This window comes from Pristis pectinata, chromosome 15 (assembly GCF_009764475.1).
Source record: "Pristis pectinata isolate sPriPec2 chromosome 15, sPriPec2.1.pri, whole genome shotgun sequence".
Lineage (NCBI taxonomy): Eukaryota > Metazoa > Chordata > Chondrichthyes > Rhinopristiformes > Pristidae > Pristis > Pristis pectinata.
Window position 1 is genome coordinate 24,587,192 of NC_067419.1, and position 27,652 is coordinate 24,614,843.

Consider the following 27,652-nt stretch of genomic DNA (forward strand, 5'->3'; position numbering starts at 1 on the left):
AGCAATTGGTCTTAGGCAGAGTACCACTGAGGCTCTGCCCTTGCAACATCCTGACAGTCTTTGACAGCTGTCAAAGGCCTTTGAACAGATTTTTAAAAAGATGATTGTCAGTGATTTAAAGGAAATATTGAAATTGATTTAAATATTTAAAAGCAATTACTGAAGAAGTTTAAATTAAATAACTAAAGTACCTTAAAATGCCAAGGAAAAATGTAAAAACATGAAAATAACTCAAAGAAACTTCATGTACCTTTTCCCACAGGGTAAATGAGTCCATTCAAAGAACTAGGATGGCTATTCTTGCGCCAGCTATCCATGGCATGAACCTTTAGGGGTCAGAACCAAAGTGCACCGGGACCCCTCCCCAGCACGCCGGTGCCCTTCGTGGCCGGTGCAGCCGCAGAGCCCGGGGTCTGACGCGCGGGCATTGACCCCCCTCCCCCCTCCCCATCGGATTTTGCGTGCAGCCGAGCATGCGCGGTAGTCCAAGCCGATCTGAGCCATGAAAGGCGGGCAGCTACCGGCGGAACCGGCAGCTGTCGCTCAACTCGGTGCAGTCGCCCGTTCTTTAATGACGCGGGATTATCTATCACTGAACCTAACAAGGAAATGCAATAATTCCATGTATTGTAAGACTTGCTTTGAAGTCCAAGTGCTTGGCAAAATTTACCGTGGGTCAAAAAAAGGTTCTATAAAATGTTTTGTGAGTTATAACTCCAGCTGGATTCGGTGCGGTATAATGATGATTCACTTTGCTTTTAATGCTAACGCAAATATTTTAAGATGTGTGAGTATTTTAATTTTTTTAAAAATGATGCTTTTAAAACACTTCGATGATCTGGATTTATTGCAGTGCGATTTATCAAACGGGGCTCCTCGGTATCGAGCATTCCTGGCGTGCTGGAGGATGCCGTTAGGAATGGGTTTGCAAAGACTACAAGTCCCAGAACGAACGGTTGTCGGCGCGCTTTCCCCCCTGTGTGTGAGATTTATTTGAATGCTGCTCGGCGGAGACTGGTTGGTGCGAGGGGCTGAGAAAACGGCGCCTGCGCTGCGGGAGGAGGAACCAGGGCGGTAGCAGCAGCCTTGGCTGCGACGATCGCTCTTTTGGTTTCAGGGCGAGATCACAGCAGCACCGCACATAGCGACCCATGTACACGGTAAGGACGAAAGCCTGCCGTTATTTTCTTTCTCGATGTGAAACTCACCTGCTCCTTCAAGGCTGGAGCTGCCTCTTGTATCTTTTGCAAAATCCAGCAATGCTATCAGTGAATGCAGATAGCGTGCCATAGGATGTGCAAATGGATACAGGCTGTCATTTCGTTGTTCACTCTTAGTGTGACTGTCTCATGCAGTTTTAATTAAATTTAAAAATGTTTCGCAATAAGGTTCGGAGGAACTGAGTGTAGAACTGAAAGATGTACCCCCCAAAAAAAAGCACCCGCGGTGATATTTCAGGGGAAGGGGCTGGGAAGACTCCAGACCGGGTGTGGACCTGCTGCAGATGGCTGGACGTTATTGACTGCTAGAAAGCTCTGCCATTTCCTTTGGCATTCCACGTGTTATATTTAACAATACGAATAAATACTATGTTGTTGCTTCTACTTTGAGTCCCCACCCAAAATGCTAACAACAATTGATTGTGGTTGCGCTGCATATATAATAAGCATAGCCGCATCCTTTCGCGGATATGATATAGAAATAAAATATGTCACTATGAACAAATTGCTAACGGATGAGGCCCATTCGGCCCATCTTATTTCCCTGCCTTCAGCACGAAAAATCTAATTCCCTTAGTTAGCTGTTTCTCACCTGATTGCAGGTTAAATGTTGGTGTGAGAACTCGGCGTTTTCCCTTTGCTGTTCTGAAAATCGTGTCTTCAGTAGTGGTGTTTAACCTCAGTGAAGTCATTTTAATTTAATGAATGTGTAAGGCCTCCTGCTTTGCTTAGATTGATTTAACAGTGATTCAAAATAGAAGAAACGTAAGCCGGAACAGTTCGCGGTAATGGGGCTCAGGAAGATGGAGCGAACACACTTGCGCGGGGTCAGATACTCCGTTTATCTATCTTGTGGGATAGGGCTGTTTAATGTCCATGGAGCTGTTGACACATGTTTTGGTGTTTGAAAGGAACCTTCGGGTTATGCAATGACGCGTCCAAGTGTTTTTTAAATTACCCTCTAGTTAGTACTTCTTTAAGCTAGAAGTGTTGGATTCTGAAGAGACTTGGTTTGGGAAAGAAGAATTAATTTTTTGGGAAAAACATTGCTACAAACATTTTATTATTTAATAAAAAGAATGAATAAAGAATGTTGTTGGGGATGGCGTGCGTTGTGGCTGTGTAGTGGGCGGTGCCTTCGACTTTGTACTATGCAATTCGGTGAATGTTGCTGTATACAGCGTTAAAACCGACACTGCAGAATTAATGTTTGCTTGCAGTGTTTTTCTTTTAGTACTCAAGAATTCAAATTGAAAGCTGCACAACTGGATACAGGGGAACCAGAAGATGTAGTGTATTTGGATTTCCAGAAGGCATTCAGTAAGATGCTACATACAATGTTACTGTGCGATATAAGAGCACATGGGGTTGGGGGTAATATTTTGGTATGAGAAGGGTGTGGCTGACAAGCAGGAAACTTTTGACAATCAGTAACTTGTGGGGAGCTACAGGGATGAATATAGGACCTCTTCTATTTGTAATCTATATTCGTGACATGGGGGGGGGGGGCAAATGTACTGTGGCTAGATTTACTCCTGATGCAAAGATAGGTTTGTTAGCACGTCGTGAGGAGCACACAAGGAGCCTGCAAAGGAATGTAGATGGGGTAAGTGAGTGCTTAAAGCTGATAAATGGAGTTTAATGCAGGAAACTTCAGCACCTTGGAAGGAAGATGAAAAAGCATATCATCTAAAGCAAGTGAGATTACAGAATGTTTTTGGCATGAGGACTTCTGGGGGTCCAGGTTCGTGAAACACAAAAAGATTGCATAGGGGTTATTAGGGAGGCAAATGGAATTTGCTCTTTAATTGCAAGAGACATGGAAGTTTTACAGGGAGTTGGTGAGATAGTACCTGAAATACTCTGTACTGTTTTAGTTGCCATACTTAATGAAGGATATATTTATTTTAGACGCAGTGCCGAGAACACTCAGTAGGTTGTTTCCTAGGTTGGGTCTATACTAGTAGATAGTATCTACTGTTTCCTAGTAGATAGAGTCTATACTTGGAAAATGAAAGATTGCAATGCAAGATTCCAAGGGGGTGGATGTTGAGAGAATGTTTCTTCTAGTGCAGATATTCAGATCTGAAAGCCATAGTTTCTGAAAAAGGAATTGCCCATTTCGTGTGGGAAAATTGAGGAATTCCACTTGGAGATTTTTTTTTGAATTCTCCAGAGAGCTAAGGAGGCAATATATTCATGGTAGAGATTGACAGACAGTTGAACTGCAATGAATCGAAGGGTTCAAAGAATGGGCAAATGATGTTGGGGACGTGATTGGATCAGCCTTGATCTTAATGACAGAGCAGGCTCCAGGTGCTGATTAGCCTACTCCTGTTTCTTGCGTTTTTATTGTTACATCCATCGGGGTGTCAGTTTGTCACAGGCAAAGATCAAAATGAAAACTTTTTACAAAGGAACACCCATCTCTTTAGGATGTTCATACTCTAATTTTAGCAAATATGTGCTCAGTTGCTATATGACTAAACATTTTCTTTCCATGGTTGCCTTGATTCTGCCTCAGTTGGCTTGCAATAGAGTGAGGAAGATTGCTGGTTTTCTATTTTAGCCATTGCAAAGGCTTGTCAGTAGAATCTTGGCAATTCATCCACACTTGGTTTCTCTGCAGGCACAATCATGACAGATCAGATTTTAAGTGAAAATAAGTGTGGTGCTAATGTTGCTCATGATCTATGTGCTAATCAGAGAAATTTCAGGTTGGGGTGGACAAAAAGTTACTTGCAGAAATCTGAAACTTGCTGTTCTGGCTCCCTTGTTAAATATAATGGGATGAAATTCGGATACCAGGCATGCAAGAAACAGATTAAATTTGCCATAGAAAGTTAAGGATTGTCCATTTCAGTCTGTTCCTTTTCAGGATTATGATGAGGCCTCATTACTTCCATGCAAATCCTTTGACACTGAAATATAATGTTACAATCTTTTTTTCTTGTCAAAGATTATAGGGATAGAAATGGGCTGATGGAGAAATTTAGTGAAAGAATTTAAATTTTAAGTATGAGACATTCAGAGGTGCACCTTAGGACATGGCAACATTTTTGGAGGGTGGAAGATGGAAGGCCACCCATGACCGTATTAGAAACAAAGGCATGGATGAGTGTTTTGCACCTCCCTTAAGAACTTGTGGATTCCACACAGACTGATTATAAATGAAGTTTAGAGTGGATGGTGCAATATTGGAGAGACATTTTTCATCTAAAACATTAAACTGAGGCCTACTCTGTTATCAGGTGGCTGGAAAAGTTCTTAAGTCTTTTGATAGTAAAATAGTTTTGCTGTTAGTGTTTTTTCACCATGGTATTGTGTTCTATCCAGTATATCATTTAACCTAACTGACCCATCATGTATTTTACTCATTTATCTTATTGCTGTTGGTCATACTTGGAATATCGTCAAAATATTTCATTGGCTTTTGCCTTGTGAAATGTTCTTTGTAAATTATATGTATTTTTTTTGTGGAAAAACCACCAAAATTATGATTTATAAACCACCTTCTGAGAGAAGGAGGTCTTTGATTTGGAATGGGCATTTAAGTTTTGAGTTGTGCGGCCATATACCTACATTTAAACTGAAATGGACTGGGTTTGCTGTCGGGGCAGGGGTTAGGAATGCCATAGGTAGGCTAGGGTCATGGTCTGAAGTATTTTTGAGCTTCAGTTTATTTTGACAAGCTGAAGCTTGTGTGAAAGTTGTTATATCCATGGAGCAATTAACTGCTGTTCGCCATTGTAGTTTTAGTGTGATTGCCAGCAGCCTTAGTGGTATCTGTGTTTTTAATTTGTGGGAAGTCTTTCTGTCCTGAATAATGAGGACTTAGTGTAATTAACATGTTGTTGTCAATTTCACCTGGCAATGATGAAGGTTAAATAATTTTCCATTAATCCAAGTGCAAAATTTGGACCTTCATTTGGCAAGTTTTTATCCCTGCACCTGTGCTTAAGACATTTGTAAAAAGTGAGAGTTGTAAAGAAATTGGTCTTGTACTGCATCTGCAAACCTAAAGCTACTCTTCCATTTCAAAATTATATTGATAAGTTGTTTTTTTTGGGTTGAAACAGAAAATTGGTTGCATTTTTCTTCTTGAGGTGACTATTTTTTTTAATTAACCAATGCTTTTGATGGTATTGTTGTTTGATTGTGTGAATTGTTATTCCTAACAGAAAGAAAAAAATTAATTACCCTGATGTCATTGTGGGCATGGTAACATTGCAGTTTCAGAGCTCAGAACTACAGCTTTCTCTTTATTTTACATTCCTCCTTCAACTCCTATCCATATTTGTTTTAATTGACGTAAGTGATATCTTTCTCTCTTCTCACAGTGCCAGTGTAAATGATGTATAACATTTGAATATTTTGTTGTATCACCCAGATTTTTGCATTGATGATAAGAGCCAGGCACTCAGTCATTTTACAGTTGAAGTCTGATGGCAATCTCTGGAATTCCAGAAGCTACTGCATTTCTATTGGATATACTGTTGCAGTGCTAACCTTATTGTCTAGTTCAATGTTTAAAAACAACTGAAAAAGATAAGAATAGTACATTCAGGAGGGAATCATTTTGTAACAGCATAATAATTGGCAATAACTACTAAATGCTCTCATCCCAAAAATTAATTTTACAAGTGGGAAGTTTTATTTTCCCAGAAGAATGTTGGAGCCTGAAAACTATTTTTTTGATATTTTTGTTTACTATTTCTCACCCTTAATTCTATCTTTATTTCTCTTGCTGTATGTGATTTAGATTTCCATTTTTAACTGCTGTAGGCTCTGCATGGCTTTGGAGAATTCTTCAATTTGATCAGTTGAAGAAGCTCAGTTTTACTGATACCACAGTCCTGTACCATTTTAGCTAGCTTATCTGGAAAAAAATCTCTGATGTACCCACAAGTCAAATGAACTATGAAAACTTCCTTTATCACTAAGAGCAAAATTAGGGCATTAGTTTTATAGTAGTCATTACCTTCTGAAGTACCCACCATCACAGAAGCTAGTCTCCGGCCAAATAGATTCATTTCAGGTTATATCAAGAAACAGCTGAGAGTACTGGTTACAGTAATGGCCATGGATGCAGATAACATCTCACCTATAGTACAGAAGACCTGTGCTCCAGAACCAGCTGCACACTTAACCAAGCTATTCTGTTACAATTAGAACATTGGCTACTATCAAGGAAAGTGGGAAAACTGCCCAGGTATGTCCCATTCATCAAAAAGTAAATCTAATCCTTTAATTACTACCCAATCTACTCTCAATTGTCAGCAAAGTGATGGAAACAGTCATCAACAGTGCTATCAGGTGACATTTACTTATTGATGCCCAATCTGGCTTTTGCCAGGACTAAATATGGATCAAGGAGCTGAATTCCAGAGGGTAGAGTGACTCTGCTTGATATCAAGGCTGCATTTGACCAACTGTGTCCAGCTGTGGTAAAACTGAGGTCAATGGACACTGAAGGGAAAATACTCCATTGGCTGGATTGGTACCTCGCACAAAAGTAGAGAGTTGTAGTTGGATGTCAGTCATCCCAGCTCCAGGATTTGCTTGGGGTAGTGTCTTGGGCTGGATCATCATCATCATCATCATCAGCTGCTTCCTCGAAGAGCCTCCTTCCATCATTAGATCAGAAGTGGGAATTTGTCAGTCATTGCACTATGTTTAATTCCATTCTTAGTTTCTCAGCAAATGAAGCAATCCTTCCCTGTCTAGGGCAAGAGCTAGACAACATTCAGGCATGTTCTGAGAACATGTGTTCAGGAGCCAGGCAGTAGCCATATTGCAAAAAGAGAGTCTCTAACCGCCTACTGCTGATCTGATATTTCAATAACATTGCTATAACCTAGTTCCCACCCCCAACATCTTGGAGGGGAGGTAAGGGGTGTGGAGGAGGAGTTTATCATTGACCAAAAACTCAATTAGCTATGCCATATTGTATCATGGCTACAAGACTAGACCAGAGTCTTGGATGCTAAGTGAGTGACTCGTCACCTGGTATCCCTACAAATCTTGTGAAGCTTGACACCATCTATAATAAAGCAGCCCACTTGATTGATACAACATCAACCATCCTAAACATTCATTTGGTCCACTACAGGTGTACAGTGGCTGTGATTATGTACTATCTACAAAATGTATTTACCCATCGGGGCACTCTGACAGCACCTTCCAAACTGACTTTTAAAGCCAAGAAGTACATAGGCAGCAAGGTGTGGGAGTGCACACCTGCAGGGCCCTATCCAGGGTACTTGAAAATGTATGTCAGTTCCTTAATTGCTGGGTCTAAATCCTGGAACTACCTTGTCCGACAGCACTTTGGGAGAACCTTCAGAATGAATGCAGCAGTTTGGGAAGCAACCTCACTTCCACCTTCTTGAGGGCAATTGAGGAGCAGTAATAAATGCTGATCTTGCCAGTGTTGCCCAGATTCTCAAAATGATTTATTTTTAAAAGGAGAAAGTGAAATAGGAAGTCTTTTTACCACTACTTTGAACTTGTATTTGTTTTGAAGTGGAAGGGAAATATTAGCTCGAGAGGGATGGTGAATCAGCAACATTTACTCTACCAATTTTTGTTATTGTTATTTTGTTAATTTCACAAGATCACAAGATCACAAGATAAGGGAGCAGAAGCAGGCCATTCGGCCCATCGAGTCTGCTCCAAGGAAAAGGGAAAAAGAAATGGGGTGGGAAAAAAAGAGAGAGAAAAAAAAACTATTCTAATCCCATTTGCCAGCCTTATCCCCATATCCCTTGATACCCTGACTATTTAGATATCTGTCTATCTCCTCCTTGAACACCCCCACTGATCTGGCCTCCACTGCTGTGCGTGGCAAGGAGTTCCACAATTTCACCACCCTCTGGGTAAAGAAACTTCTCCTCATCTCTGTCTTGAAACTGTACCCTCTAATTCTAAGATTGTGCCCTCTGGTCCTGGACACGCCCACCAAGGGAAACAGCCTAGCCACATCTACTCTATCCTTACCTGTCAACATTTTAAATGTCGCTACGAGGTCCCCTCTCATCCTTCTGTACTCCAGCGAGTACAGTCCAAGAGCCGACAAACGCTCATCATACTTAAGCCCTTTCATTCCTGGAATCATTCTCGTAAATCTCCTCTGAACCCTCTCCAACATTTCCCAGAACTTCCCATTTTGGTATTGCTAGAAGCATCAGGGAAATGGTAGTTTCTCTCTCCTCCTGGGTTTTCACCATTCATTGTAATAATAGTAGCAATGCACACAAATTCTATTAGTTTCAATGTAATGATGCAGTGCATTTGATCCTTGCAATCAAACACTGTGTGTTACCCTTTCATTCCTGTCTGTTTCCATGTGTTACTCTTTTTACTTCAATCATTTTCAACTCTGTACATCTTTTGCTGCTTTTAATTTGGGTTGTCTCTCTCATCCAATTATACACCTCTCTTATCTGCTCAGCCTCTCTACTTGTTCATCTGTATTTTTATGCTTTGGTTACATCACTCCCTTCACTTTATTCTTACTCATTTTCATCTTTTCTCTTGCCCTAATTCCTCTGTTTCCAGCTGGTTGTAATTGTGGTGGTGAAGAGGCAGCAGTGATAGGACTTGGATAGGTGTGGGCTTGAAGCATTTGACTTAAGGTTTTCAAAAGATACAGGACACACTATTGTACTTTTGTGGATTGGCTATGCCTGAAAGTCTCTTGCTGAGACTTCTGTCAGGTGCTAGGTATGGGAGTAGTGAAGGAAACGAGCTTAAGCTTAAACTGCCCACCTTGTGTTTTGCCATAAAGGCAGTTTTTTGAGCCACCTGATCATGTTGAGTTGGACTAGCCAAACAGTACAATAATCCTCCTTGCACGGAGGTACAGAAAAACAGAGACATTGATGAAAAGTAACTACATCTGGAGATACTCAGCTGCATTGACAGTTGAACAGCTGATAGGACTGTGAATAAATTGTATATCAGTCTATGCTCATTTTCTCATTCAGGCCATTGGGTCATCTTTCACCTAACACATTTCAGACTCTGTGCTAATCATTGAGGGTGATGGGGTGGTTCAAGCCATGGTTCAGTGGAAAATGCAGATAAACATGACAAGAACAGGAACAAAAAATTGATCAAACCACTGATGTCCTGCATGATCTAATAATGAAAGGTGGGGCCTGTTATTAACAATGAACTGAACTTCATGACTGTCTCAATCCTCAATACAGTAAAACTGATAATCCTCTAGTTCATCAGCTCCCACCCCATTAACCAAGGCCGCTTCTCATGCTCCTTTCCCACTCACCTGATTCTGATTCCCATGCTCCCTTTAAACTTGATTCATTGGAACATTTATCTTTCTACTATGTAACATTGTTTTTTTTAAAAAGTGAATGGAAAAAGTGTTGCTGTATTTATATTTGGAAAAATCCAATAGTCTGGAAAATCTGCTAGTCTGGCATTAAAGTTACTGACAGTTCTGGTCGCCACATTACTGGAAGGATGTGGAAGTTTTGGAGAGTGTGTAGAAGAGATTCACCGGGATGTTGCCTGGAATAGAGAGTATTAGCTATAAGGAGCAGTTGGATGAACTTGAATTGTTTTCACTGGAGCATTGGAAGCTGAGGGACAACCTGATATGGTTTTGTATTTTGTACAGACATTTTCCCAGAGTGGAAACTAGAAGGCATAGGTTTAAACTGTGAAGGCAAAAGTTTAAAGAAGATTCGCGAGGCAAGTTTTTTCTTTAAAGAGTGGTAGGTGCTTCGAATGTGCTGCCAGGCAAGATGGTGGAAGTAAGTATGATAGCAACATTTGAGGCATTTAGACGGGTGCATGAACAGGCAGGAAATGAAGGTTGACCATGTGCACGGATTAGATGGATTAGTTTAAATTGGCATCATGGTTGGCACAGGCAATGTGGGCTGAAGGGCATCTTCCTGTGCTGTACTGTTCTATGTTCAGAGTATGTTGGATTAACCAAATTTTGCTGTAATGTGGGAGGCTAGCACGCAAGTTAAAAAGGCAAGGTGAAAATGTGTGTAACCAGTTTGAAGCCATAAATGACAATGTCCTTCTCTTGAGATTCCCACCATAATCAAAATTTTCAGCCAGTTCAGTTCTTTCCACATGATGTCAAGAAATGTTAAGTACATGAGATGCACTAAATCTCACAGATGATGCCAGCGTCCTGGTTGTAGTACAAAAGATCTGCATTCCAGAACTAGCTGTGGTAGATTAAGAAACAAAAGCTGAAAATTCTCAGTAAGTTGCACAACATCTGTGGTCTTCAACCTGAAACGTTAACTCTTTCTCTTTTGATGTTGCTTCTTCTAAGTGTTTCAAGCATCTGCAGTTTTCCTGATTTTTCTTCCTTGTTTCAGTCCTGTTGCAACACTTCTAACTACCAGCAACACTTCTAACTACCAGCAACACTTCTAACTACCAGCAACACTTCTAACTACCAGCAACACTTCTAACTACCAGCAACACTTCTAACTACCAGCAACACTTCTAACTACCAGCAACACTTCTAACTACCAGCAGTGTGAATGGAACAGGTATAATCTGTCCAGAAAAAGCAGGAAAATCTTATTTGATCAATTACCATCCCACCAGCTCTTTTTTTCCCCCCCCTCCTATATTCAGTTAAGTAATGAAAGGAGTAATTGACCTCTATCAAGTGCTAATTACTCACCCACTCATGCTTAGTTTGGTTCCATAAGCACCATTGAACTCTAGATTTCGTCACACCCTTGGTCCTAAAGGGGCAAATGACTTGAGTTTTAGTGATGCTATGTGAAGGATGCAAGCAGGTCCAACATGTAGTTAGAACGCAAATGGTATTTTGGCCTTCATTGCAAAGCAGTTGGAGTTTAAAAATGAGGAGGCTTTGTTGCAATTGTACTGGGTGTTGGTTAGGCCTCACCCTTGCCTTATATTTAAAAAAAAGTAGTAATAATGGAGGCAGTACAAAGGAGACTCGCCAGGCTAATTCCTGGTATGTGAGAGAGTTGTCTTACCAAGAGAGACTAAGTAGTGTGGGCCTTTATCCCTCAGAGCTTAGACGGTTGGGGTTGGGTGTGACCTTGTTCAAACATACAAGATCCTAAGGGGTAAGTGTGGAGATGTTTTCACTGGTGGGAGAGTCTTGAACAAGGGGAATAACTATAAGGTAATGGACTGCTCATTTAAAATGGATATGTAGAAATTTCTTCTTGCAGAGTGGTGAATCTCTGGAATTCTTTGCCCCAGTGGCTGGTGGAAGCTGGAACATTAGAAATATTTAAACTGGAGGTGGATAAATATTTGACAGGTCAAGGAATTGAAGGTATGGAGAAATGGTTCAGAAGAGGAGTTGAGGCCAGCATAAATCGGTCATCATGTTAAATGGTGGGTCAGATTTGAAGGGCCTTAGTTCCTACTGTTCCTATTTTCTTGTGTCCTTATTTGATGTCAGAGATCCCTGATAAAATTGAAGCTGCTGTCAATCTAGAGGAAATCTTCCTGATTGGAAACCTATCTAGCATAAAAAGAATATTTGTAGTTACTGAGAGCCAATCACCTTGTCTTATCATTTCAGGAGTTCCGTGAAGCACTGTTTTCAGAACAACAAACACAAAAGGCTGTAGGAATTCAGTGGGTCAGGCAGCATCTATGGAGGGAAATGAACAGTTGACGTTTCGGGCCAAGAGCCTTCTTCAGCCCTGATAAGGGCTCTTGACCTGAAATGTCGATTTGTTTATTTCCCTCCATAGGCGCTGCCTGACCTGCTGAGTTCCTTCAGCATTTTGTGTTTGTTGCTCCTGATTTCCAGCATCTGCAATCCCTCTTATGTCTCCATGTTCTAAGAACAACTGTTGACCTTCAGTTGTTTTATCAATGACCTCTGTTTAATAATTCTTGCTTGTGTCCTGTTCCTTAGCAACTTATCAGGTAATGATATGCAGCACAATTTGGATAACAATCAGGTTTACGCTGATAAGTAGCAAGTAAAATTCATGCCACATTGCCAGGCAATGACAATGCTCAGCAAGAGAGAATCAATCCACCACTCCTTGATATTCATTGGCATTATTGTTGTATCTCCCTTCTGCCTTCTATGTGGCAGGGGAGTAATAGAGTAATGTTTACCTGGGTGAATAATCAACGTAATAATCAAAGCTCAATGTTTTTCTGGACAAAGCTGCTACTTAACTGGGACTCTGTCTTTCCATCTAAGATATTCCACCAACACAGATGTGTATACAATCCACAAAATGCAGTGCAGCAACTTATCAAGATGACTTCAACAGCATCTCTCAAACTTGAAGCCTCTTCCACTTAAGAGGACAAGAGAAGCAGCTATATGTGAATGCCACTGGCACCAAGCCCCACACTGTCCTAATATGGATATATTCATATTTTATTCATGTTTGTGACTTTATTCATGTTTGAGAACTCCTTTGGCTGGTTTCCTTATTTGTACATAAAATAACCATGTCAACTTTTTTTTTGGAGTAATTGTTATAACTGTAAGCAAAACTTTGTTGGAGAAGTTACTGAGTCTGATTGAAGAAGTTGAACTGCCAGACTTGTAGTGGAAGTGTTTGTGTTTTCAACTCATCTCTGGGTTAATGCCTCTTGGTGCCTTGATAGTGTAGCTCTGTAACTGTGCCAGGCTGGATAATTGTCTTTTCTCTGTGTAACAAAATGATGGCATAGCTCTCTTAAACTTTCAAACTGCACATTTAGATATGTGCCTCATTCACTTTCATTCATTCACGTATGAGAAATGCATGATTCCAATCTTAGCGCTCACAACAGAAGTAAACGCTTAAGTTGTTTGCTTCACAGTAATATTATGAGCACAATATGTACTGTGAGGTTTAACAGTTGGAGCCATCGCCTTCAGTTTTGTCAATGATCAAATTGTACTAGGGATCATTTGTAACCATGCTTTGCAACAGATATAAACCAAATGAATGTCTGATTCTTTTCCATTTTGCCAGTTTAAATAGAACCTTGATTGCAGCTTTTTGGTGGATGTATCTTTTACCTGTTTACTGTTACTATAAGGGATGATGGCAGTGAGAGCAATGCACATTGGTTGATGTCTTCAACCTGGCAGTTTGACTGACAAGTAGTAGTGCAGTTATTCATCAATATTTTACAAAGCCATATCACCCTTTCAACACTGAAGTATTGAAGGACTAATTTATGACATTTCATTTGAATAACTATAAATTGGCACAGTGCAAGAAGTGGCATAAGCACAGCTCTTCATGTGAACACATCATCTCTCCACACTTCCTGAAAACATTGAAAAGTTATAGTGGATACATGTTGCTTACATTTCCTAGTAAAACGACTATTTGGAACATTGGGCAAAGCAGTCACACATTGGTTACTCTTGTGCTTTCTGGCTATTTTAGCTTATCCTACAATTGTTTTTACTTATTCACTTTACTGGATCTGGGCATACTTGCCCATCACTAAATACCTGGTAGGAAGCTATTGGTGAGCTGCTGCTTTGAACCTCCTTGGTTGTAGAGTTTGGGAGGTGCTATCCAAAAAGTAGCTTTTTGTACTTGGTATGCTGGGGGCTGGTGGTGGAGGGAATGAATGTTTGGGGAGGTTGATGGAGTGCCAATCAAGTGGGCTCTTCCATCCTGAATGCTGTTAACCTTGAGAACGATTGGCACTATACTTCTCTCATGGGGAGGGAATTCCAGGTTGTGCCTAGTACAACACGTGACATCATTCTGTTTGTTAAAGGAACAGAATTTGTCCGTTTTCACTTCATTATCATGAGTTGTCTGGTAGATGATAAGGTTTTGGATGTCAGGAAGTGAGTTACTCGCCACGGGATACCCAGCCTCTGGCTTATTCATGTAGCCGTTGTTTTTTGTGGTTGATCCAGTTGAGTTTCTGGTCAATAGTGGACCCCCCCCACCCCCCCACCCCACCCTGGGTATAGATGGGGGGGGAGGTTTACTTGGTGATGGTAATGCCATTGAATGTCAAGAGTAGGTGGTTAGACACTTACTGGAAACGGTGATTGCTTGGCAATTTACAGCATAAATGTTTCATGCCACTTGTCAGCCCATGGCTGAATGTTGTCTGTTTTGCTGCATGCAGGTGTGGCGTGGGCTGCTTCATTTGCAGAAGAGTTGTGAATGGAATTAAACATTGTATAATCATCACTGAACATCCCCACTTCTGACCTGATGATGAAACAATTAGGCCTAGGCCACTAACTGTGAACTCCTGAGGTGATGTCCTGGTATTGGGTTGATTGACCTCTGACAATCACAACCATCCTTGTGTGATGTATAATTCCAGCCATTGGAGTGTTCTCCTTTTGATGTCCATTGACTTTAAATGAAGTCATCCACAGTAATACCATGGCACTTCTAATTACTAATGCAGGGAAAATAAAACACTTAAATATACAGATTTATGTTCAAAATTGCAGATTGGTAATTTGCTATTAATTCCTGTTTGCAACATCCTATTGTGCAAGTGTGGTAAAAGGTCAGCTTGGGAAATGTAACATGAGAATATGTTGACATAATTACGACATGAAATTGCAGCATTAATAAAATGAAATTAAAGAAAATGCATTTGATTTTTGTTAATTGCAGATTTGTCTTGTGAGAAAATTACTTATGAAATTATTCTGTTAAAGGACCAGAGCTTGCCTGTTTCTATTTCATTTTCATATTGCTGTTAGAAATGAAGATGACGTTCATCAGTGGTTTTGTAATTTGCATGTTTAACGTAAGTATATCTTTGATCACCATGTACTGTAGCCGATTCAATGCAGAGTTTGCAGCTCTGTTTTTAAAACCAAATGTAAAACCATGTGTCTGGGCTGATGGATGAAATATCTTCTTATCTATTCATTGCAACACAAGGTGGACATTCTGCCAATTTGGATCCATGCTGGTTACCAGCAACACAATCCCATCAGTCCTACCTTCACTAAGGAATAACTTACAACAGCCAATTAACCTACATCTTTGGGATATGGGAGAAAATTGGAGCACCCAGCAGAAACCTATGCAGTCACAGTGAGAATTTTCAGATTTCTCGCCGGCAACACCTGATATCATTATCAAACATGGGGTTCTGGAGTTATTAAGCAGTACCTCTGACTTCTGCACCTTTGGCAGGCTGTCATCTGTAAAATGATTTCTGACAATTTCAAACTGACTTTTACTGCAGATTGCATAGTATGACATTGCTATATCTAAGAGTAGTTACATTTTGGAATGTGTGCAAAGATCTCATACCATACACTGGTGTGAGATCTTTGCATGGCTTACTTAATAACTGCTGCTTTAAGTTTATTTGATGAATATAATGCTGCTGAGAAAAGGGAATGTAATTCTGTAATTTCACTGTCAAATTTACACAGAGGGCATAATGTTACACAATCAGTAGATTGTTCAGGATTACTGCATTCATGTTCTGCAGAACTCCAAATACACTATTTGTGCAACAAGTGACCAGTGGATCTCATCTAGTACCTTTTATGTAATAGGTCGCAACCTGGAGGCTGTACTTTTGGACTGGAGGTTAAGGTGTTTATTCTGGATGATGGTTTCCTTCTATTGTTTCATAAAAATTGATGTGCTGTGCAGTGGTTTGGGCATGTGACAACAGAAGTTTCCAGGAGATTGAAGTAAGCTAAGGAAGATGACTGCCATCTCAAATCTCCCATCCTGTTATGTGGAAATGTATTACAGGAAAATCACCAGTGAACTTTATTGCAGCATCAACCAAACATGCAATGTCACCTGGTCCTCAACTGCTTTGTGGTTGAAAGAATAACAACTGATGCATTCATGAAATTATGGATGGAGTACTTGGTTGGGATAACCAGAGGCAACTTTATTCTCTCTGAGTTCTCAATCAAGAAGAAGAAATGGATAGTCTTCCAATCCACAGTTTAGATTTGTGGTTTCATCCCAAATGTGGAAATAAACAAGATGTGCTGTGCTCCTGAGCCGGAGTTTCTCTCCACTGCTCTGAAAATTCCTAAATTCCAACCCTTCAACCCACCCCCGCCTTCCCCCCACTACTTATAAACAATAGTACATTAGCCACCCCAATGATGTGAAATCCTCAGTTCCTCCCCTGAAAACTTGAACTTTCAATATAGCTTTACCAAACTTCAGGTTTATTTCTTACCACTGTCAAAATCCCACTGCTGTTAAACTGTGATTATCCCACCATTGCATCGCATTACTAAATATGTGGTAGATTGTCACATGGCAAAATGGTAACCAGCAAAGTAAGTGCTAATGATCAACTACGTGGCTAAAAGAATGAGGATTTTTAACCACTGGTTTTATTACAACACAAAAAGGGGAAAAAATTGGGAACAAGATAATCCCAAAGTATTACATTTGGAGTTCTTTTGGTTTATTCAGAAACATCAGTGGTGCTGATGATACATTGTGTGTTATAAAGTATAACCCATATTTTCTTAGGATATGTTTCAATTTACAATTAATAGTGGAAAATGTAATAAGAGATGTAGAGGTGTGCAACCATTACACTGGAAGTGTTGCACTTAAAAGTATGTCATGTATCTAAAATTTGGCTTAAATATCATTATTATAACAGCGGCCAAGCTAGTAGTGCTGCTGCCTTGCAGTACCAGAGACCCGGTTTCAGTCCTTGCCTTGGGCATGTCTGTGGGGAGTTTGTACATTCTCCCTGTGACCTTATGGGTTTCCTCCAGGTGCTCCAGCTTGCTCCCACATCCCAAAGACCTGTGGATTGGTAGGTTAATTGGCCACTATAAATTAACCATAATGCGTAGCTGAATGGTAGAATCTGCAGGGAGTTGATGAGAATGTGAGAAGAATTTTTTTTTAAAAAAAAGCAGATTAATGGAGGATCAGTGTAAATGGGTGGTTGATGGTCAGAATGGACCAGGTGGGCTGAAAGGCTTGTTTACATACTGGATGTCTCTAACTCCTACAATGGAACAGTTTTAATATTCCTCAGTACTTCTCCCTTATCCTGGTGACAATTTGCAAAGTTTGCAGTTTAGGTTTGGTTCTTCTATGCAGTAGAGAATAATGTGCAAATCAATCTACATCAGCAAGGTCTTATAGCACTCCACCTCCTTTCTGGAACAAAGACCCAACCAGTTTCCTTCCACTAATGCTGTCATTTGCACGGTAGAATTTGTTCTTGCCCTCAACTTCCTTTTTGATTCCTTTCACTTTCTACAAATCAAAGGTGCAGCAATGGGCACTTGCCTGGCCTCAGCCACATCTGTCTTTTTGTTGTCTACGTGGAGCAGTCCTTGTTCCAAACCTACTCTGGCACCACTCCCCAAATCTTTCTCTGCTACATTGATGACTGCATTGGTGCTGCTTCCTGCACTGTGTGGAACTCATCAATTTTATCACCCTTGCTGTTAACTTCCACAAATAACTAAATTCATTTTGACCATTTCTGGCATTTCCTGACACTTCTCTGCCTTTTCAGGATCTATCTGTATCCATCTCGGGAGACGAGCTATCCACCAATATCTACAATAAATTGAAGATTCCCACAGCTGTGTTGACTACACCTCCTCACGCCCTGTCTCCTGTATGAACACCATCCCTTTTTCTGAGATTTTCTGCTTCTGCTGCATCTCTTCTCAAGATGAGGCTTTCCATTCCAGGACCTCTGAAATGGTCCTTTTTCAGGAAATGTGGCTTCCCCTCTACCATAGTTGATAGAGCCCTTGTTTGCATTTTTCTCCATTTCCCAGACATTTGCTCTCACCTCCATTCTCCTCACAGAGTTCACCTCTCCTGACTTCTGGATTGACTGTATTATACTTCACCATTTTTGCCAGCTGTAATGGGATCCCACCACCTGTCACATCCTCCCCTCTTTCCACCCCCTTTCTCCTTTCCACAGGGATCATATCCTCTATGACTCCCTGGTCCGCTCATCCTTCCCTGACCACGCAACTGTTTAGGAGGTGCAACACTTGCCCCTACACCATCTTCCTCATCACTATCCAGGGACCTAAACAGCCTTTCCAAGTGAGGCAGAGATTCACTAGCATCTCTTCCAACCTTGTGGATTGCATTTGGTGCTCTCGATGTGGCCTCCTCTACATCGGTGAGACCAAGCGTACAATAAGTGTCTGTTTTGCGGAGAACCTATACTGTCTGCAATGGCCATTTTTCCTGTCACTTCAACTAGTCTTCCCATTCCCACACCGAACTGTCTGTCCTCTGCATTCTCCACTGCAACAGTGAGGTAGAAAAGTAGAACAGCAAACATTTTTGCAAACCACACTGTATTTTGTGATGTGATTTTTTTTTTTCAATAGACCTGTATTATGTCTTTTAATAGAGAACACACAAGATTCACTAAGCTTTTTGGGTATGGAAGTTTCTTGGTGTCTCTGCCCTAAATGGCCAACGCCTCATTTTGAGTTTGTGAATGACTGGTTCTAGAAACATTATCCCTTTTAAGTCCCATAAGAATTGTGATCATCTCTATTACTCTCCATTTTGGAGAGTAATGGACTAAACTGTTTAATCTTTCCACATAGGACAATTGCCCCAAACCAAAAGTCAATTTGATGAATCTTTGTTGTATTCTTTAGTTTAAGTATATCCATCTTCTTTGGTTGGGAGATCCAACCTAATCACAATATTAAGATGTGATCCCACCACTCCTTTGTGACTGCAGTCAAGCCCAGGGCTGGTGCAAGTTTCAAAATTCTGGTGGAGGCATTTTGCCAAGTGACCTTAATAATTTGTTCAGGAAACCATTGAAAACAATCCACCATCTCCTTTTCCTGTGGGATCTTGAGAACATTCCATGCAGACCATGGCATGTTTAGCATGGTCAAAGGATTGCTGGACCATTTGCCTAAGAATATGGCATCACTTTGTTATTAATCCCAGTCCCAGAGGGCAGGTCGACTGGTCACGGGTGCTCAACCCTCTTGACTGACAGTGGATCTGAGCAGATAGTGGCATGTCCTCCATGTACAGGAAGGTTTTGACCTGAGTGCCTTTGCTGTCTGGAACTGTCACCCCTCTTAAACCCATATCTAGCCTGATGGACTCAGCAAGGGGCTTGATGGAACATAAACAGAAGACTGATGAGAGAGGGAAGCTATACCTAAATATAGATTTGATTGGGAAGCTTTCCATTTTCCCTCCATTCATTAGGATTATGCTACTGATGTGTGCGTGGATCTGTCATATCCTACTGCAGACTCCTTTGCTAAACTCCTTTTTGGGAGAGCATGTCAATCATGTATGTATCCAATATTATGCTAGAGGCCTTCTCTTCCAAGCTGATTAAGCAAATATCTCCTTGGTTGTGCCTTGCCTTTCTGTCTCATTTACATGGGAAAATGTATCCCCGCGGGCTGAGAGGTTTTCCTGCTGGCCCAGGGCAGATCCGATCTGGATGAATGACCGACCCCAGAGCAGATTTGGCTCAATTAGTGATAACCCTGGACAGAATCTTGTAATAATCCACATTAATCAGTGAGATGGAATCTGTGGAATTCATTGCCATAGACGGCTGTGGGTTTATTTAAAGTGGAGGTTGATAGGTTCTTGATTAGTAAGGGCATCAAAGGTTATGGGGAGAAGGCAGGAGAATGGGGTTGAGAGGGAAAAAAAGATCAGCCGTCATCAAATGACAGAGCAGACTCGATGGGCCAAATGGCCTAATTCTGCTCCGATGTCTTATGGGTTCCCCTTTTTGATTTGTTCATTCTTTCCTGATTGGTATGCCCTCACATTTTCCATTTCACCCAAATAAATCTCTGTGGCCTCTTGAGACCCTCTATATCCTTTCTATAACATGGTGACCAAAACTGGATGTAATTATCTGTGTGATCTAACCAAAGTTTATTGTAGGGGTAGTATATCTTTTCTACTTTTCAATTCTATCCATCTTTGAGCTTTTATGGTGTTGGTAATCTGTGATGCAACTTTTGGTGTATTTGTGCTCCAATATCCATTTTGTTCTTCTGTCCCGCATAGGCTTGTACCTTTATCTTCTCACATCCTCCCTACCAAAATGGACTACCTCACATTTGTCTGTGTTGAAATTTATTTGTCCATTCTTCAAGTTTGTTAATATTACCTTTTTTTTCTGTCTTCAGTATTAACTATTTTTCCAATTTTGCACCATTCACAAATTTAGAAACTATGTCTTTGATTAAAGTCTAAAAATCATTCACATAAATCATGAACAACAGTGGCCCCTGCACTGATTGTGGAATGTGTTGACTACCTTCTTTCATAGCTATTCTCTCCTGCAGTTCTTTGCCTTTTTGTCTGGAAGCCAGCAAATAATCCTTTATGCCACTTGTTCCATTATTCTGCCTTCTCTGATCTATTATAGGGTATCTTATCAAAGACCTTTTGAAAGTGTAGATAAATTAGACCTGCTACATTATCATTGTTTCCTCCAAAAATTATTAATATTGGTCCAGCAAGACTTTTCCCATTTTGAAATTCACAATGACTATTCATTATTATACTTCTTGACTTGAAATGTTCTTTACTGGCGATTCTGTTGCATTATTAATCCTGTGTAGCAGTATATCTGTTATCCGTTCCTTAGATTGCTCTCTTTTTTGACGTAGACTATTTTTAAAAAAATCTCCTTCACACTCTTCTGTTTTCTGAGTACTTTGCATGCCTTTTTCATACTTTCAATTGTTCCTCTGTCTTTATTCATCCATAAAGTCTTACCAATGTTTAATTTGTTTGAATTTTCCTGTGCTCTGGATGCCATTTTAAATGTTTCTCATTGATAGTAGCACTTAACCTCTGTCCTGTTCTTGAAGACACAATATTTATACTTTTTCATAGTCATACAAAAGTGGCAGTCAAGTGCTTGCACCCTTAGGGGGAAATAACAATAGTCATGTATAAGTGTGTTTTTATTGTAAGTTTGCCACCTAACTGGAATTTTAGTTCTTGTGGCTGTGAGTTTTGTACAGGCTTGTTCTCTAAATGTTTAAACTGAGGTCATACAAGTTTAGAAAGTGCTAAGTGTGTCTAGAGTATCTGGCAAATATTTTTGCAAACCACACTGTATTTATATTTTGTACAGTCTCCAAAGCTGTGTGATTTAGCTGCCCCAGAACAGTATTGCCCTGCTTTGCACCAGAGTTATGTGGAGCCCCAACTCTAGGCTTCCATTGCTTGATACCATTTTGGTAAGGTCAGTATTCCTGCCCACTGGTGCTAAATTGGCAGTGTACATGTGTCCTGATTGCTGTTATGTATCATTTTAAAAATAATTGAGCTCTTTATTTCTCATCTCCAACCTTGCCAACTTTCACATGAATGTGACTAAATCTTTTTTTGAAAAGAACATTTTGGCCTAACTATGACTTACAGAATTCACCTGTGTTATGTTGATGTGGGCAACAATTGTTGGGCAGTGTGCCAATAGCAGTTTTGGATGTAGGCTCACCCTAGCAAAATTTAATGATGCCTGCTGCATACAGACTCCTTCGTGGGCTTTCGAGTAATCTTAGGGAATCTGGGACTGGCTCTGGGCGTGGGTTTGGTGGTGGTTCTGGTGATGAGTTTGGGACTTTGGATGTCTCTTAAGATCAAGATCTTGGAACGAAGGGTGTCATTAAAACCTTGTGATACACGGTAGAATGTCAAGACCAGTGAACTCCCTCCCTGCGGAAATAATAAACATGCTTTAGGGGAATATCTCAGCGCCGTGCAGAAATGGGGAGAGTAAAGAATTCTTTGCATCAGAGATCAAGCCGTGTTGCAGTCGAACAAAACATCGGCTTGCTGACCTCGTCCAAAATCGGTGGGGAAGGCGTGGGGCAGGCTGTGGCGAGTGGAAGCAAGGTTAAAGGACAGATTTGCATCTTGGCAAACTAAACGACCGTGGTGGGGGTTGGGGAATAAAATTCGGAATGGGAGAAAAGTCGTCTTAAGGCGGGACGTGGGTTTGTTCTGCCCTTGGAGTGTGAACAGTTGCATTCGCTCTGACCGCAGGCAGCGTGCAGGGGAAAATGCAGGATTGGAATGAGTCTGTCGAGCGGTAATTCCGCTGCCACCTCGCCCCACTGGTCTGGCGGCGAGTCGAGCGGAAGCGGCGCGGCAGTTTCGCGCCACCGGCCTCCCGTTGCTGCCGCTGATCCACCTGCGTGTTGGTTTCCATGGTGCCGGGGAACTTTTCCCAACTGCTATTCCTTGGCGTTCACTGGAGGCTGAAGTCGCAGAGCGGGCGCTGGTAAGTGCAACGCCACTAGAAGGAATGTTCCCAAATATTAGACAAGGATCCATACGTTTCTTTACTCGCACTGCTCTCTCTCTCTCATTTCTATGTTTTATCTTTTGAAATTCCTGACTGGAAGTATCTATTCTAAATGGGTGTTGTTGTGCTGCAATGTTTGAGGGAAATGATCTATCCTCAATAGTCAGAACGCAGTGTGACTTTTTTGCCCCATTTACTTTAGTGGCAATGAATTCTTCAGAGGTGTAAGGAAAACTTTGCCATGTCCCATTGCTTTAAGTGTAATTTTCCCCAGGATTTTGCAGCTTTATGAATGAACGTTGGGCTGAATGGCCTCCCTTGCTGTAAATTTCTAATGTTCTTCCATTCTGCATCTTTGGGAGTCGCAGTTAAATGCAAAAATCCAGATGTTAGGACAGCTGTTTCAAAAACTGCTTTATTCAGACTTTGCCAGCATAAAGTTAAGAAATCAGTGGTCTGACAAAAACTTCAAATGCTTATAAATTCATCTTGCTGTAAAATACCATGGAAATATTACTCTTCTGTTGCAGAAGGCGTTTGTAAGTTTTAGAAGGTATATTAATTGACAACCCATTAATGGAACAAGTTTTTTTAATATTATTTCAAACTACTTTGTTTATCCATGGTATTTCATCTACCTTAATCGTATATTTATATTGAAATCTTTATTGTACATTGCATATGTTAATTGAAATTGTCCTTGTTTCCTTGTTCACTACCTATTTCCTCAACTCTGCCTATTTGAATTCAGTGCCTCCCAGCTTGATGACAAAGGACTGCAGATACTGGAATATCTAGATGAAAAACACTATGATGCTGTAGGAACTCAGCAGGCCAGGCAGCATCCATGGAGAAAAGCAGGCAGTCAGTGTTGACTGCCTACTTTTCTGCATGGATGCTGCCTGGCTTGCTGAGTTCCTCCAGCATCATAGTGTTGATGACATCATTATTACTGCATGGCAGGGTTTCCTAGGACTGCAACAAACAATCTGCTGGAAGAACTCGGTGGTTGAGCTGCATATGTGGGAGGAAGGGAATTGTTGATGTATTGGGTTGAACCCCTCATGAGGACTGGATGCAGTCCAGATTCCAGCATCTGCAGTCTTTTGTGTTTCCCAGAACTATTCCTGTCAAGAATTGGTATTGGAAAAGAGAGAGTCCCCACATGGCTTTTGTGTGCAGCTTTCTTCAAGGTTAGAGCTGAGCGTTGTCACATCATCACCATGAGGATAATCCGGGCCAGTCTTTTGACCAGATTTCTATGCCCTTTAGCTTTAATTTCTTAACTTTGTTCATTAGAAGATTTTTCTATTAAAGAGCAAAAGGTGAAAAGTAATATTTTTAGGTGAATGTAAAAAAAATAATTCAAATGAGAAATCTGAACTTTTGATCAAGAACTTTTTTTTGTCTTTGGTGGACATATCCTGCCTCTGCCTAATCTCTTAGTTGAAATAAATATATATTTTCATCATCTTTCCCATTCATTTGTCTTCCTTGCTTCCATAGCCTGCCTTTTCTAGAATCTTAGCATTAAAATCTAAACCACTGAGCGCTGCCAAACTTTGCCTTTTTGCCAGTCTTTGTCAAAACATATTCACAAAACTTAAGGGAGCAGAAGCTAGCAGATTGCGGAAACCTTCTTGTGGGGGCAGAGATCAGTGGAAGTTCCGCCAATTCTTTCAAACTTGCCATTATAAGAAGGAATAAGGCATGGTATGGCAACATGCACTGGAATTTCTGTTCCTCTTGCCTCCCTGAGCAAGATACTGGCATTCAGTTCATTCAAGTGGTGAAAAGGGGTCTTGTAACAGTATTGTATATACTTTGCAATAACTACTAACAAAGGAACCAGTCTCTGAATTTTATGCACTTAAAGCCAGTCCATTGTTGCTTTAAATTCACATGGCTTTCTGGGGCCTTATTGGCCCTGCTGTTTGCCTAGCATATAATTCTTTAAATTTTTCAGCGCACAGCACTTTTGTCATTCGTTCACTTCCTGACATGAGGGAAAAGATTTAAGAGTGGAAAAATGGAACAAACCATTAAATGCTTTCATATTTTTCAAAGAAATATCCTAAAATCAGTTTAGAAGAACTATTTGCAGTTCTCTTATTACTGCATGAGCATTAGATTTAGTTTAATTGGTGGCACTTTTGCATTTGAATCAGTTTAGATCCCACTTGAGAAATGGGTGTATAAAAATTGAAACTGAGCTCCAGTTCAGTGAGGAAGTCCTGTGTTACCACAGATGTTTGCACTGGTGTGCCAACTTCCTCATAAATGGCCAGGAAGGGGAGGTGTTGTTGCGAATCTAGAAAGTGGCCTGGGGGATGGGGTCTTTGTAATCTCTGGAGTTGCGATGTTAACTGGGGGTGGTAATGGGGAAGGAACGGCATCATTGTCATGATGATGGTCATTTCTATGGGGGAGAGGAGGCAAAGGCTAAAATGTAAATATCATGAAGATGCATTCCACAGTTGTAGAATCTAATTGTCCCTGAAATGCCAAACAACCGTCTAAGCCATCTAATTTCCCCAGGAGTGTTGTACGAGAGGTGGCAGCCAACAACTGTTGGTGGGAAGTGCTAGGTTGGAGTGGTGCAAAATGCTGAAGAAGAAGATGGTGGTTGTGTTTCTATGGTGTACATCTTCAATCTAATAGCAATCTAAATTCTAGATAGTCTTTTGTATAATGTGTCAAACACTATGTGCTGTCTTGGGTAAAATATTCCATGGTACCATTTTAATGAAGTGCAGGATAGTAATTCCTGAAATCCTGGCTAATATCTGTCCCTCGCCTGATATGACTGAAAACAGATTATTTAGTTATTTATCATGTTGGGTGCTTGTGGCCACCCAATGTACATAAATTGGCTGCTGTGTTTCTTCAGATGTACTTCATTGGTTGTTGTGCACTTTGGCATTCCCTGAAAAGGATGCAGGAAATGCTACATATTTGCAAATTGTTCTCTGTTGGCAAATTGGGTACTGTATTATAAAATTCAATAGCTGGGCCAAGAATAACGCACATGAATTGCAGGAACCAACAAAAAGAACAACTAGTAGTTTAGTTCGTTTTTGTTTTGGTAATGTTGGCTGATGCAAGCATGTTAAGATGAACTGAGAAATATACTTGTTTTTCAAAAGACGTTGGATCTGTGATGGTTCTTTGAATGTAAAACTGAGGCTGTTTCATCCAAAAAAAAACCTCAAATCGTTGGGAAATGGAAAGGTAGTTCAGGTTTGACCCATGAGATTTAGAATTTTTGTATATATAAAAAAAATACATCAGAACTGCAAGGCTTGACCAGGCATCACCATCCTACCCAGAATATGGTCAAGTGATCTAATCCAACGTGACCATTAATCATGACATTGAGCTCCTCCTGTAGTACCACTGAACACTGTGAAGCAATCTACTATCCAGATCCATGGACTTTTGCAGGTAAATACGCAAAGGCATTTAATTGTTCTTCTCTGGGAACCATGCAAATTGTACATTGATGCATGAATATGGATAGAAGCTTCAGAAATTATTGCCTTTAAAGAAAATGTGTATAATGTATTATTCAAGTGTTAGTAATTAATAAATAAAGCAGGATGTATTACTTATTCTGATCAGTCTCACAGGAAATACTTCTGTTTTAATAATCAGATCATTTTTAAAATTGGTACTTGTCTTTAAACAAAGTTATGAAAAAGCAGGATTTCCTTGCAAAAAACTTGTCCTGAAACCAGTAACTCCTGATGCTGTCCTATAATATTGTGGAAATCATCTAACTTCTAGTATATTAACAATGGTTATTCCATATAAGTAAACAACAATTTTAGCAACTGGGGCCTAAAGCTTGTTTTGCTTGACATCCACAAAGGCAGAGAAATACAATTCCAAGAGCACATTTTGCTTAGTTTTTTTTATTTATAGAAATACATGGTGCTTCGCATCTGTTCCACACTAAGTGATCCTATGCCTGATGAACTCAAAACTCTTAAAGTAAAAAAAACTGTGGAGACAGGAAATCTGACAAATAATAATGGAAATGCTCATCCGATCAGACAGCATCTGTGGAATGAGAAAGTGTTAATGTTTTGGATTAATAACCTTTCGTCAGTTCTCTCCACAAATGGTGCCTGACCTATTGTATTTCCAACACTTTCTATTTTTTTTATTATTGCAGTAAATGTTCATGGTGCATGCCTACAGAAATGCAGGAGTATTTCTGAGAACTTAAGTATAATGATAGAGAATAAAATTTGTTTAATATCTAACCAGGGTAAATTGCTGTTATCTTTTCCTGAAAGATAGTAGCAATTTGCTGTACAAGAAAGTGCCCATATGTATGTAGTATGACGTAATCTTACATCTTTTATCTAAACCTAGGAGCGATTGATTACAGGGAGTTGGTGCAGTTTTTGATATACTCTCTCATTTTCTCTATGAAGTACAATGGAGTGAATTTTTCTGATGTGTTTTGTTTGTTTATTCAAATTTATCATTAATGTTTGTTAACCAAGCAACTGGAGTACTTGTGACTGAAGTTTATTTACAAATGCAGTCACTAATGTACGTAAAACATCTGATGCACAGAAGGGATCTAAAATTAATATTCTGTGCCAAAATCCTAAATGAGATTGTGCGCTAAGAAAAGTCTCATGAAATCAGACTAACAAGAATGTGAAAGAACTTGCACTCATTTCGGCCTAGCATCTAGAGAAGGAAGCAATTTTAACCACTCCCACTTTCCCCCATTATACCTTCTCAAATATGCAGAATATTAGGGGGAGAAAATGTCAGGCCATTCATTAGCATTTTGTGTGACATGTTGAATAATTTAAATAATTTAAATGATATTCATATTTTAGCACCTGGGCATTGGCCACTCCTAATTGCCCTGGGGAAGGTGGTAGCTGTCTGCCATCACTGGAGTCCTTTAGATGAAGCTGTTTCTATGATGCCGTTGGTAGGGAGTTTCAGGACTTAAACCCACTGACAATGAAGAAACAACAATATATCTCCAAATCTAGATGCTGTGTGACTTCCAGAGGAACCTGCAGATGGTGGTGTTCCCATGCACCTATCATCACCTTTTGTCCTTGGTGGTAGAGACAGCAGCAGGTTTTGGTGATGCTGATGAATTGCCCAGGTGTCTACCTGTAGTGCATTTTGATGATGCA

The 27,652-nt window shown here is 40.3% G+C and overlaps 1 protein-coding gene across 4 annotated transcripts in view; it reads left to right on the forward strand.

The window, feature by feature from the left end:
* Window positions 1–483: 483 nt before the first annotated feature.
* Window positions 484–27,652, forward strand: part of si:dkey-97m3.1 (fatty acyl-CoA reductase 1) — a 128,408-nt gene continuing 101,239 nt past the window's right edge. The window contains exons 1-2 of one of the 4 annotated variants that reach the window (XM_052030574.1): window positions 484–629; window positions 854–1,160. The gene's annotated coding sequence lies outside the window, so the exon portion shown is untranslated. Of the gene's footprint in view, window positions 630–853; window positions 1,161–2,521; window positions 2,541–22,143; window positions 22,455–27,652 lie in introns of those variants that run through there. The other 3 variants (XM_052030576.1, XM_052030577.1, XM_052030575.1) reach the window with 3 other exon arrangements.